Here is a 15,036-nt window from a genome sequence, read left to right as displayed (position 1 = left end):
CCAGATGATTTGTAATAAAAAGCATGGATTAAAATCGTCTATGTCTGGATCACAATGCATCAGTTATGAGATTAATTTTAACACACCTAGTCCTAATCACTTGAATATAGGTGGCATCTGTGGATGATTAGGACCCAACACACATTTGAATGACTTGCTCAGGGCCACCTATGCATCATGTGTATTGACTGTTGATGTGAATAATACTTGAATAATGTAGTGTCATGATCGAGGTGCTGCAGACATTGCTGGAATTGGAGAGGAGGCCAGAGGGCTGGGGTTGTCCGAGCAATGGTTCTTGGGATACAGCAGAGAGTTAGCGAGGGAGGGGGCTCATGAACGGGTGTGCTTGTGAGTGCGAATCAGTTTTGGTTGTTGCTCCACAGCGGGAGAAGCACACAGTGCAGCGGAGGAGGCTGGTTCTACCATGGTGTGGCTGTAGCAGAAAGTGGCAGGCTGAAAAATAGGCTAGCGATGGCAGTTGTCAATGCGAAGAACGGCTGTATCAGAGGCTAAGGCAGAAGAATGGTCAGGGGCATAGAGATCAGTCGGCAACATCGGTGTCAGAACAGGAACATGTAAGGGCAATCAAAAAGAAGAGCCAGGGGTAGCACAAAAAATCTTAATATATGTACTGTAAATAAAGAAATAGAAAAGAATGATTGATCCTAATGTTCTGTATTATACCACAAAACATACTACAACCCCAAATCAGAAAAAGTTGGGACAGGGTGGAAATTGTGAGTAAAAAAAGAAAAAGCAATTAATACATTTTCCTCAAATTGTATTTCATTGCAGACAGTATGAACACAATTCTTTTTTTTTCTTGTCAACATCATTTGATTTGTAAATAAATATCTATTCTTGCCATTCAGGCTTGCAACACATTCCAAAAAAAGTTGGTACAGGACAGTATTTACCACTTTGTACAGTTCCCCTGTCTTTTAACAACACTTAAAAGACATTTAGGCATTGAAGAAATCCAGTAACTAAGTGTTGCAGATGTTAGTTTGTCCCATTATTCCTGCAAACAACATTTTAGGTGCGCAATTGTGTTGTTGAAATATGCATGGGCGTCCCTGGAAAAGACGTTGTCTTGAAGGCAGAAACTGAGATATTGATTGGTGCCATCGCACAAGAGCAAGTTACCTTTGCCGAAGGCACTGACACAACCCCACACCATGACATACCCTGGCTTTTGGACCTGTATCTGGTAACAGCCTGGATGGTCCTTTTCCTCTTTGGTCCGCAGCACACGACGTCCATTTCTTCCAAAAAGATGTGTCTGACCACAATACACGTTTCCACTGGACAATGGACCATCCCAGATGCCTCGGAGCTTCTGGACACTATTTATGTATGGTAGCAAACGGGTGATCCTCTGCCCATCTTTGCTCCTGAAGGAGTAGGCCTTTCCTTGATGCTGCTTTTGTACCGAATCATGATTGCAATTATCTGTTAACATCACCAGTTTCAAATCACATCATTATTTAGTTATTATATCTCAGTGCTACCCTTGAATTGCCCCCATCCCAACTTTTTTTTGGAATGTGTTGCAAGCCTGAATGGCAAGAATGGATGTTTATTTGCAAATCAAATGATGTTGACCAAAAAAAAAAATGAATGAATTATCTTGTGTTCATACTGTCTGCAATGAAATAAAAGTCAAGGGAAATTTGTGAATTACTGCTTTATTTTTTTGTTAACATTTTCCAACCCATCCCAGGTATTTAATAATTGAGAGGCATTTCATTTCCATGTAGCAATGCAGTGACGCCAGTCTTGATTTACCTTGATCCTGAGTAGCCTGTGTGCATCTAGCATTGTTCTCATCTTGCCTTGTAGAATATTTTCAACTATAATAAACACCAGAAACCTAGAATACAGTCTATATTTGCCCTAACTGCCTGTCTTCTGCAGCATAATTGTTTGGAAGTATGAGGCCATGCTCACTTAGTGACGATCGAACAGCATGTGACAGCTCCCCTCCCTTCTCCTAAACAGAACGTATCCACAAGTCGATTAATGCACCATTACCTCAACCCAGCGTCTCTCAAGAAGAGCCTGTGGATTTCTACAGCCGTCTGGGGTCGAACCAACATTTCAAGTGTGCTTATTGATATTTCATTAAAACCTTTCAGCTCCAGCCTTGGATTAGCACTGCACGACTGGAAATCTGATAACCGGTGATGTGAGCAGTCCCAGAATATCTGTTGACAATGCAATAGGTCCATGGCATCTGCTTGTAGTGGCTAGCAAGTTTAAATGAATGAAGGTTGTTGGGCTGATAGCTCATCACCTCACCTGCCCCTGTCTCCACCAGCACATGAAAGGCTGTGTGTGCTGGTATGTGACATAGAGCCTCAGTGGCCTCAGGGACTGTGAGAAAGAAGGCTACTATGCCAACCAGGAAGTATTTTGAAATCCATACCACATGGGTGGTATTAGCCTAGTGCAGTGGTTCCAAACCTTGGGGTGTGCAGACTTTTATCTGTGCTGAGGTTACCAAAATTATATTTGTAAACAGTAAATGCAAAAAATCCAAATAACACATACAGTAGGATAATCAAACTCTGTATAATTCTGTATGCTATATAGTCTAGAGCCATAAATCTTGGCCCGAGCCGGGTTGGGTTGGGATGGGTCGAGGCGGTCAGCAAACATGTATTGTGGTGCAAACAATGAACTGTCAGGTGCCACCGGGATGGCCAACATTTTTATGCTGGTTCTTCTTGGTGGTTTGTGTCGTTTAATGGTGTTTTATTAAAGTGAGTTATTATGTCAGTTTTTTTATGAAATGTAAATGGAATGAATGTAAATCTACATTGTTGGTGATTCCAGACAGGTTATGATTCCTCTACAAGAAAGTTCCATTCATTTTATACTGTAGAAGTGTTCTTTTGACGGATGAAGGACAATTGATGATGAGATTAATCCAGAATGAATGGGTTTACACAAGAAACCTATAGGCCCAGTATGCCCGAATTGGAGGAGTAAGAATGTGATCTCTCCCTCCCTAATATCTCCCTAAAGTCTGAAAATTAATCCATTATGTCCAGACCACAGAGAAATAGAAACCTAATGTTTCATGATCCAATGTAATCCAATTATTTGAATCTCACAGTCTGTGAGAACTGTGCTACACCCTAACAGTAATTTGCAATTATTCAAATGAGACATTGATTAGACAAAGCAAAGCAAAATTGTTGGTTTGCCAGATTCCATTGGACAGGGTGGTCAATTATTTTAATGCATATCACCTCTGACATGACAGTGACACTTGAGAAAATTTCTGACAAGTGGTGACATGTCTCATCCTGACTATTAATTTCCAAAGATATCGTCTAACACTGTTCCTCCTCTTGGCCATGGGTGCAATTGGACAGTTTTATGGCAAAATAATCTTTAAAATATCTTTAAAATAAGAAACATGCAGATTATCAATGTTGCGCAAAACTAAAGCTGGTAGTCTGGTTTCGTCTCTAAAAATTTCCTTTTCCGTCTGTTTTTCTTACACATTGTTCATTTCTGTAGTTTTGTGCTTGCATTGCTCTTCCATCCATTCATTTATTAAATACTTAGTACTACTTAGTAGGGCTGCACGATATATTGACAAATTATCATTATCATGATATTAGTATACGCAATATCTGTATCGCAAAGAGTTGCGATAAATGAAATTTATGCAGCGTCTGAAATCGCATACTATTGTGATGAGCCGTCGCTGCGAGGTCATGAAAGGAGAAATCGGCTCCATCATGAGGGTTTCAGATTAAAGCTTTTTGAACGGAAGCCAATAGGTTGCGCTAATAGCCAGTACCTACTCCTCCGGCTTACTTATTCTTCTCCTCCAGCCCTACACCACTACTTCTCCGTATATAGTGTCTCCCCTTGCACACGCTACATTAGATCCCCATAACACACACATCCCGAACCCCAACAGGTTTAACTATTTGCAGTCCCCGGGCGTGTTGCCCGGTCGCGTATCTCACCGCAAGGCATGCTGGTCCCAACTCATGGCCGGCCTCCGCTGCCACACTATAGTATGCGAGGCGAGTAGTATGTCCGAATTCATAATATTCGAAAAAAAAATTCGAAGTCGACGAGAAATACCCGGATGACCTACTACTTCCAGCCGAATTCTGTAGTAGGCATTCGATGGACATACCCATAAGGCAGCGGGAGAGGCGGCGTCATATTCGAAACATGGCGGGAAATGGCTCTTTTCAAGTGAAAGTACTGTAGCGTTGGCAGTCAATAGGGATGGCCTAATTAGCATAAGGGCTGCCTCTGGGGTAAGTGAGTCAAGGTTTACCCACCGTTAGGGTGACTGTTAGGGAATTAGTGGGCTGTTGCCTGGTAGTTGGAAGTAACTGGAGCAGGCAGGGGGCGTGATCTTCGGTGGATACCTGCCTTGTTGCCCTGCTGTTGACCTCTTATGCTGGCTTTGTTTAAAAGATGCCTTTGTTTTAAGACACTCTTGATGAGTGTATGGTTACATGTAAATAAAAAGTAATTTTTGAAAGCAATTCATATTGTGATGGCAGGTCTGTGGTAACAGCAAACCAGAAATCAGAATATCTGATGAGGGATTTAAGTCAGTCATTCATAATGTTTTAAAGTCTAAATATTTGCATCTTCCTCAACATATTGTTTCTTTTTAGCCTGAATTAGATTTAATTAGATCAGATGAATATATATTACCTGTTATTTCAGTATGATCATGACATATAGAAATGCTTTTTCTAAATAGCTAATAATAATAATAATTTAAAAAGCATTTCTCTAGGGAAATGTTATTTCGCAAGAAATATCGTTATCACAATATTCAACAACAATATCGCATATTTTCCCAATATCGTGCAGCCCTACTACTTAGTACTTTACTTATCACTTACTGAATGGTAGCTTGATCATTTCCATGCAAGGTTATGTGTCATTGTGATTGAAGGTTGAATTGAAAGATTGCATGAAGGATTTATTTAATATATGTAATGGATCTTGGCTTGGGCTATTGTAACACTCTTTGTTTTGTCAAGATACGTTGATTTCTCTTCTTTTCACACCCTCCCTTGCCCTTCTTTTCCTCATTCCCCACCGTTCCTTGGCTCAGAAAAAGGGAGGAATGCATCAAGCCAGTCTGGGACTGCAGTGGGGGGCATCTTAAATGGGACGGAGTCATTCAGGCCCTTTGCCCAGGAGGGGAGTACCAAATTGGATCATCTCTCCTCAGCACCCCAGGAATCAGTCAGGTATGTGTCCTGACATTATAGGCTGTTTGCTGTTTTTCTGCTGCAGTCCCCACTGGGAGCAGACTTTCCCTCTCAGACCATGGCTGCAAGGTTCCACTCCTTGCTTACAACTGAATCAGCCAATAAATGACACATGTGGTGCAGGTGCTACAACATCTTTAGGACTGGTGAATTTTAAAAGACTTATTTTCTAGATAGTAGATATTCTCTACTATCATGTCGGAAGTTAGAAAGGGGATTCTCTTGAACACCCTATTTGAAAATAGTTTTCTAATTTCTCCTTTAAATGGCTAGAAACTTAACTCAAACTTGTGTGCTGGCACACATATCACATCTGTTAGTGTCTTGTGCAGGTGAGTTGGTTAAAAGAGGAAGTGTGATAAACTGCATGAAACATGGCCTGATAATGCACCTGGGACAATAACAGGGGGAACTGAAACAACATATCTCTTACACACACACAGTCTCTCTCCACAAAGTAGACACACCCCACTTCCTGTTTAGGCCTCTGAGCTCTTTATCTCCACAATTGCATGGTGGTAAAATGGCAGGGGGACTTCCTCTTTTTCACAGAGTAAAAGAGAAGTACAGAAGAGGTAGTGGCTGTGATGGCGATGAAAGAAGGGCTTGCCATTTTCTGTTGCTTATATTGTAAACGAAGATGCAAATCACATGGGTGGCTAGTAGGGTAATCTAGTATTGTGCAGACACGGTTGGCCATCACAGATATATTAATACACATCTGCATGCATGCATGCATGCATGCACCCACCCACACACACACCACACACACACACACACAGAAAGTGATTCAAGTCTTCTTAGGCAGAAGGCGCCATTGAGGCAAACCATCAGAGGAAAAGAAGGCGTTATTGACCCACAATGCACTGCGTCGAGCAGCATTGGTGACCCATGTCTTAGTTTCCTGAGTGGCCCCAGTGGCATGTCAGTGTTGGAGCCTTAGACAGGTAAGACCTTTCTCTCAACCTGTTTAGCATGTGTGTAATGATTATGATTATGAGATTAACTTATATATTTCCCAGCAATCGAATCATGTATGAAAATGGAAAATATATTCTTTTAAATTTTTAGTTGCTTTGTAGATATATAATGTTTACATGTAAAAATGCTTTAATAATATCACCATAGGTGTTAAATGTGATCGTTTCTATGTGGTTCTCTAAACTATTTACATATAATTCTACTTTGATTGTATGTGTAGGTAGTATTAAAAGTTATTGCATCATTAATTTTAATTTAGTCCAAAAAGCTGGAAGGTGCCTACATTATCATCATTGCAGGATTCTATTTTGCTGTTCCTGAGCTTAATGATAATGTCTATCTATAAGGGTTTGTTTGGGTGTGGCCTTTATTCAGTTTTTCCTTTGGGCATTTTCACCATGCTCGCTTCGACTTGCAGTGGCCATAAGAAACTAGTTCTTGAATGTTTTATGTGTTTCAGGAGTGGTGAATTTTGTGTCGCCTGACAAGTTGCTTTACATGTTTAAAGCTTTACAGGTTTGTGCTCTTCATATATTTATTTGGAATAAGAGAGAAGAAATATGCTGCACTCTGAATGAGGTCAGCTGCATTGTACTGGGACTTCCTGTTAGACCTCTGGTCTGAGGCTCACTTACACCTCATAGCACACGGTGAACATGGCGTGCTACAGTGAGATAACTGCTGATGCTGGGGGATAAATAGACCTACTGTCCCGGCCTGAGGTATTATGGAAAGATTCTTGTAGGGCACTGGGAGTTCACATCAACTGGCCAATGCAATTTACAGAAGCATGGCAAATACCATTGCAGGGGGAAATGCGAGTCTCAGCATCTCACGCATAGAGAGAGAAGTTAACACTCTTTTATTTCACCTATGAAGTGGAAGCTGGTGTTTAGTGTGACAGGCTGTTTCATGAATACCAGCTTCTTGCTGAAAAATGAGAATGACAGCATGCAAAGTCTGCTTCTGGTCCATATGAAGTGCAGTGACACATAATAGGATCAACGTTGTCACCTCAGTGGTTAGGTGGCCCAGTTTCCTGTTTCTTTGTGCAGACGTGACAAGCATTTCCTGCTTGCATGTTTCAGAAGATCTGCACAAAGAAAGCAGCATGATTCTCTGAAACAAAAGTCTGAACATTTCTCAAAGTTTATTAAGTCGATGCTAGAAAAATGTGGCCCGTGATTACATTTATCATACAATATTGAACAAAACACCTTAAGTGCCAAATGAATATTTAATGCACCAGTAACAGTTTACATTTGGTCAGTGACTTTTAGTCAGTGACATTTTTTTAAAGTAAATATTCAAATGTTGTACTTAAGTAAATGTAAATGTAACTTCATGGGAAAAAAAAAAAGTTGAAGTTTTTTTTACAATATACTGAGGTAATTGGGTTAAATGTGTAAGAATGTAAAAAGATAATACATGAAATACACAGTTCCCCTCATCTACAGACTCCTAATTAACATTTCACGTTGTAGACAACAGATATAATTATTTAATAAAATAATGCACTGTATCCCACATCTGTATGTACAGAGCCCTCCTGATCTTCTGAAAGGTGTCATCCCTGTTGTTCAGCAACAATGCTGTACTGTTTGTTTATGACCGCTGCACACATCATCTTAATGTAAAAAGTCCTGCTCAGAAATGACATCCCTCATTCGGCCCCAAATAAAAAGCCACATCAAAACACACTCCCTTTTTATGGAGTTTAGAAGCATGGCCAATGGAATACAGATGGAATAACATGCTTTACTTAGCTGTGTCTGACTAGTCTTTACGAATGGGATTTACTGGTGCCTGTGATGGTGACTACTGGACACATCAACACTTCTATGTATTAATAATGTATAATTGTAGTATTGATATATTTCTGTACTAGAAGCGCATTCAGAATCTGAATCGTTGCTACAGTGCTTAGCTAGAAGAGTTATATGGCCACATCACAAGTGTCATCCTGTCAGCCTGTTGTAGGAATGCAGATGAAGCACAAAATTCTGCATTAGCCACAAAGGCCACTGCGTGAAGGCTTCAGAAGGTATTAGGATGTACAAATAAGGAGAGTATAGTTGAAAGAGAGGCAGCAGAAGGAGATGGGAAATTCCACAACAACATTTCACAGTGAGTCCGTCCGAAAGCTTTTTGGCTTAGATGAGATTGACAACAGCATCAGTCCTAAACACCATGCTTTATGGTCACAGTGATCAGGCCCCAGTGAATGGCCAACTCCGCTCCTTAACTTAATTAAATGGACTTTCATGTGTGACTGTCTCACAGTGAAAATAATGTACAAAATAGCTCTTTTTCTAGTGGAAAAAATGACTGACTCTTCTCTCACTCTCATTTTCCTTCCATAACCGCCAACATCCTAGTCACAGCTCTCCTTGTGGCACTGGGGAGAGAGGGAAAAGAACTCTGCTTTTTCTAGCCATTAACAAACCATGTTAAGTTGACGTGCAAACTTAGCATGACTTATTGTTTGGGGCAATATGGACTTGTACTGTCTGCATATTGTGTGGTTTAACATGGAAGAAACAGCACCCTCATAGGCAGAGTGAGAGTGTGTGTGTATGGTGGGCGTGTTAAGGGTTAAACAGCATGTGGTAACTGTAGTAGGTGCTTATTTGGCCGTGGCACACTGATTGTCACCCTAGGTTCAGGTTTGGCCGTGTAAATTGGTACTGACTTAACACTGACTGCGGAGAGTACACTCTCCACCCCTCGGCTGATGACCCGAGTGATTCAGAACAGACTGTGATTTGCAGTTAAAGGGCACTCATCCAACATCCATAATTTATCATGTGACGGCTGGGAAGAATTCTATCAACTGTCAAAACATGTTTAAAGAGAAGCATCGTCAAGATACATTTGCATTGCCAATTTGCATTCAACGTTTTGTCCTTTTAATCAGGGTGGAGGCTCTATTAAATTTGTAGAAATTTTCATTGGTTTCTGTATGTATTTTTATTTACAGTACAAAGTTGTGATGACTGAGATTTCCTTTAAAAAATGTGAAATTTCAGAAGTCAGATCCTCACAGTTCTGTGGTCGACACTATATTTATCAGACGAAGGACTCTGGGCAGTGTAGATGTCAGCGTGAACATGCTGACTGAAGCATTTGTTAACGTGTATTGGTTGCTGATTTGAATAAAAATTCTCTGCACAAACCCTCAGAGAGGACACGGCTTGCAGAGTGCAGAAAATTCTCTACCTAGCTACCAGCTCCTAGGAATAACATTTTTATAATAAACAGTATTTGGAAGAACATTTTAGTTGAATGTCTAAAACAATTACATTTGTTCCTAGAACATTAAATTATTTCATTTCAGTACGACTTCCCATTTATTGAGAGAATTCCCTGCCTGAGTTGAGGGAAATATGGTGTGTCTCAACGATTTCACTTCAGACGTCAGACATGAAGAGCAGTTTCCATGCACATCCAGAACGTTCCATTGAGTGTTCCTGTGGCTGGACCTTGTCTTTAGTGAGAGGACTGCTGAACCCAGCGCAGGCTGCGGGGTTTGTGTTTAGCAGCTGTGATATTTGATGCTTGGTTTGTACGAAGGCTGGTGATTTATTTTAAATCTGTGTGTTATGTGCATGTGTGTGTGTGGTGTGTGTTGTGTGTGTGTATGTCATCTGCAGTGTGAGGAAGGGGGAGACTACGTAATCTGTTGCAGGCAGGAAGGCTCTCCCTCTTTTCTTTTTTTTCAACCTCCTCGCTCTGTACCTCCCAGTCTGCTCCATTCCCTCCCTCTGTCCCTCCCCTCTCGCTCCCGCCCGCTGCTCTCTCGCTGGTTTTGAAAAGCCAGGGTGTGCAGCGGGAGAAGGAGCTCTTCCTGGTTAACGGAAGGGAGGCGGGGTTAGCACGTGTTGAGTGGCGGCTCGCCTGTACAGTCTGCGCAGTGCTTCCAAACACTGCTAGCTCCGCGGCTGCCGCCGCTCCTCTCTTCTCTTTCCGCGTCTCTTGCTCTCTCCCTCTTTCACTCTCTCTCTCTCTCTCTCTCTCTCTCTCTGCCTGGCTCGCTCACACATACACTCAGACGAAGTGACGGAAGGCCAGACATTCGCTTTCCTGCGTGACTCTCTCTCTTGCTCTCTCGCTCTGCACAAGAATGGTCCACCCGGTGCCTGGGGTTCTGCTGTCGCGGCCTGCTGCCCACATCTGAGCAAACACACACACACACACATACACACAAGCCATACGGGAGGTTCATACTTAACAACGATGTGAGAGGTAAGGTTTCCCTTCTTTTTTTGTGTTTCTTTCTCTTATGGGAACGAAAACTCTCTCTCTCTCTCTCTCTCTATATATATATATATATATATGCATCCATCTAAGAGCAATGCAGCACTTCCTGAAATATGCATGTGTGTGTGTGCTGTCTGTCTGTCTGCATTTCTGCTGGCACTCATTCTAGGAGCGTCTCACTGGCAGCTGTTTGTTTTGTCTTGTCCCCGACAGTCACACGCCCGTACAGACACTCCCAGGCAGAAGAGAAAGCAGAAGGATTCAGTAGGCGGTTCTTGGGTTGCTGTGCGTATATGTGGGAGTGTGTGTGTGGGCGCCAGTGTGTTTCTTTAGCGCTAGGCAGATTCTCCGTAGCCAGGGGATGCGGCCGACGGATATATCACTCTTGCGCAGGGACCGCAGGTAGCAGAGGTCCGCGTGACGCGGTGCCGCTCTCGTCTGGAGAGGGTCTGGATTAGTTAACTGCTGAACTTCGGAGCGCCTGCTGTCTGCCCCCTCGCTCACTTGGCTCGGTCACGTTTGTGCATGTGTGTTTTCCCTCTCTGTGTGTACATAAGCTGCGAAAGGTGAACTCTCCCCGCCTGCCGCTTAAAATTACGGCATGACGTGTCCGGCTGCTGCTTTCCTTATATGGTGAGTGCCGTGTGTCAGTTACAGTGGATCCTAGCCAAGTACTCTGGCCCTCTTGAGAGGGGCGTGTACGTGCGTTGTGTGTGTGCAAGAGCGTGTTGTCCTGTGCGCGTGTTCACAAGCGCGAGGAGGAATGAGAGTTGAAGCGGAGCTGTTGGCGCTGCGTCTTGCCTGCCTTCGCGGTGCGTCACGCCGCTGAGTTGGAGCTGTGTGAGTAAACTTGGCCTCCCGGAAACAGACCGGGGTTAGAGCACGCATCACGATTATCGATCACCAGACCGCGGGCTGGTAGAGCACAGACAGGCTGCTCTGTTTCAAGCGCGCTGTTATTTACTGTCGTCCGGGTGAAATAAAACAGCCTGGAGGGAGTTCAGTCACATGCTCTGTTTCCAAACCGAATCAGGAGGCAGGGTTATGATCAGCCACGGTCAGGATCTTTAGGCTGTCTAAGGGTTACAGAAGTCGGGCTGATTCAGTTTGTAATTCTGTTCAGTTTCAAGGTGCGTTTTTTTTTTTTTTTTTCCGGCCAGACATTTATTTTCTCTAAGTCTAAGAACTGCGTCTGGGTCCCACCCCGAGGACGTGACCAAACGGCCGAGAAGCTCTCACTGGCTGGTTTTGGGTAATCTGTAAATTGCAGATTGTCGTTTCTCTCCCGAAGTACGGAAACCGTGTTACGCCCATCAGCGTGAACCCAGCCTTGCGCTCTGGGACAGGCCTCTCCCTTAGGACAACACTTCCCAACTTTCTCCCCTAGCACTCTCTCTGTCTGTGTGGGAGATTCATTCAGTCCAGGTTAATGGGGCTCATTGGAGCAAAATAAGACCTAAGCTATAATTTTCACTCGCTGGCTGTGAAAAAAAATGTGGATGTAAGCATGCTGGCTAGCATGAAAAAGTAGCACCATAGGCATTTACTAGCATAACGGATCCTTTACAGTGAAGCCAGCTGTATTATTAGATGTTATGGGAAGAACCACAAAACCAGCACTGCAGAAGCCCTGGAGAAAAGCTGACCCAGTACTTCCAGCAAGGTCAAGCCCTGAAAGGTCAATAAGTAAAGATCATTACTGTGAAGGCCCTCCATGAAACTGTCAATTAGCCAAAATGTTGGCATGATAACATGCTTAGTCACATTGGGTTGATTTTAGGACAAGGATGAGGGAGGGCTCTCCTCATAAAACCCTGTCATTTTCATACTGTGGCATTAAACCCAAGGGAATTCCCACCACATGCTTTGCAGCGCATGGTTTATGTTCTCTGCATTATTTAAGGGTTAGGTGTATTGGCAGACGAGGCTAATGCTAAGCTAGCAATCACGCTCAATGAGTTTTTGGGATTTAATGCTATAAAGTAAAGAGCAGGAAATATCCCACCTTTTGTTAATTCTCTTAAAATATAAATAAGAACAAATGATAATCTTCAATTGTGCCCTCAGTTTAAAACACTAAAGCTGTTTTAAATTGATGTCAAATTCCTTATGGCAAAACCTCATTGTAAATTGTACCACATGTCACTTTGTCCTCTAAAACTGTTAGCATTATTTGCCTTTTGTTATACCAGATGATTGTGTCCCCAACAGTAGAATTCTGGAACATTTTGGACCTTTCCCCGCCCTGTTGTTTGTCACACCCATCCCAAGCTACCCCACCCTTCCCTTCTCGTCTTAAACACTTCCACCACTGAGGCAACCGCAGCTGCCTGGTGTAACTTTTAATGATACGTCCCAGTGTTCAGGGATGGCTGATGAGAAGGAAGGGGGGAGGATTTTGGCCCCTTGTGAGTCTCAACTCGGCAGCATTAGTGAATGAGATTGACCATTATCCCACACATCTAATAATCTCAGAGGTGCACCTTTGCTGGTGCCTGCCTTTATGTAGTTGTGTGTGTGTGTGTGTGTGTGTGTTGTGTGTGTGGTGTGTGAAGCGCAAGGACTGCTCAGTCAATTGGAAGGAGGCAAAGAGGTCAGCACAATGTTAACTGGGGGTGGGGGTTACAGGGAATCCCACTATAGGATGAAAACTATTAATAAACTTAAAATAAAACGTACAACTTGTTCAGTTTTTTTCTTCAAAATAATCTGCCAGGCAGATTTTTTGTGTTTTTTCTATTCATGTAAATCCTAATTGACCCCACACATGTAGCACCCCACGTTTAGCACACAGTGTTGCGCTTAGCGCATAGTTTGAAAATAATGCAAGGAGGACGACCTGGTAAAAATTGCCTTCTTTGTTTATTGCTTCTCACAAACAGGTGTAAGTATCCAATCTGAACTTTGAAACATCAGTAATGGACATCAAAATGTCGATAACATAGCACTAGCACTAAATTGCTGGATCAGTGATTGTCCCACCCAAAATATTAACTTCTGTTCCCCTCACTGTTCTGCTCACTGACACACCGGTTTTATCATGTGTGTATAAGCTGTGATGAAAACCTCAAGGTCTACATAGTGTGTTTCAGGGAGGGTGTATAAAAAAACTGAACTGTGGCTGCACAGTCTGAATGCAGCTGCACAGTTTGAAATGAGGAGGGCGACCGTTTGTGATTCAAGGCCTCTGTGCTTGGTTGCCTGCAGTGAAAGGAACTGCGCTTTCCTCACACCACACTGCAGAGCTACAGCTTTTGCTGAATGCAGATACCTGGCTGAGAGAGAGAGAGAGAGAGAGAGAGATGCTGCAGGCTTTGGATTGAAGGTTTTTTTTTTTGTTTTTTTTCTTTGTTCAATTTAGCTCTTGTGATTTTGTTCTGGCATGAAAGTGGCATTCACGTGAAGCCGTGTTGTGTGGGCAGGCTGTTGACTTTTATTTGCTGCTGAAATGAAGAGGAGGGAAAGAGGACAGAAGGGGTTGTCACCTGTAGATAAGTGGTGAATTTGCAAACCTGGGCCTGTGCCGACGAGTGAAATTGAAGCACAGAAGCGGTGCATCGCTGCCCTAGAATCTGTGCCCCCAGCCTCGGTGTCAGGTAAACACAAAACTGCTGCACACACTTTTTTTTTTTTTTTTTTTTAAACGCTGTTGGCCACGTCACGCGCTGCGTGTCGACCATCAGATACAGACACAGGGCTGTTCTTCTCCTTCCTCTCGTCCTCCCGCTCTCTCCCTCCCCATCATCTCGCCACTCCTGCGACCTTGCAGCAGCTTCTGAGGACCTTGCAGACAGAGGAGCCCAGGCACAATGCAAAGGATTGTGGGTGACGGCAGATGCATCCAGGCATTTGTAGATAATGGATGAGGAGAAGTGGAGGATATTCCTCTGTGTACGTTCCTCTGTGTATATTAGGGTTTGGAGACAGAAAGGGCAAAAAAAAAAAAAAAAAACAAGACAAAGAACAAAGGGCTTCAGATGGGAAGTTGAAAGGCACAGATAAGGTGAGAGAAAGTGTGAGGTGAAGCATTAATGTGGCACCAAATCTTTTGGGAGTTTTGGGCATGAGTCTAGGCATGACTGTCTGTTTTTTAATCATTGCCATTACTGTGATTGATTTCAATTGCAGCAGTAGGGAACAGGCATCAGCACGCTCCGCACAAATAAAATTCCAGATGATTCAGACAGCTCGACATTCTGTAAGGCCCATGTGGCAAATTTGTCAAAAGAATACGATTGTTGTGTGGTCACCTTCCGTTTGGTCACGTGACTTTATCCCAGCCTCTTATCGCTCGCTCAAACCACACCAGCGTTTCAAAGGTCGCTTTCGACAGCGCGCTGCTCTACCTTGCCCACTGGAAGTCATTCAAGGTGAAACTGTAAAGTCGCGACAGTCACGTTCGGAGCTTGCTCCTTGGCCACTGTCACTCTTGGACGAAGAGACCTGTGAAAGAGCAGCCATTCTGCTGTGCAGATTACAGAATAAGGAAACAGATACGGACACTGCGTCCCTGAGTAAGACA

Source organism: Denticeps clupeoides, chromosome 4, assembly GCF_900700375.1.
Source record: "Denticeps clupeoides chromosome 4, fDenClu1.1, whole genome shotgun sequence".
NCBI lineage: Eukaryota > Metazoa > Chordata > Actinopteri > Clupeiformes > Denticipitidae > Denticeps > Denticeps clupeoides.
This window is presented reverse-complemented; position numbering follows the sequence as displayed.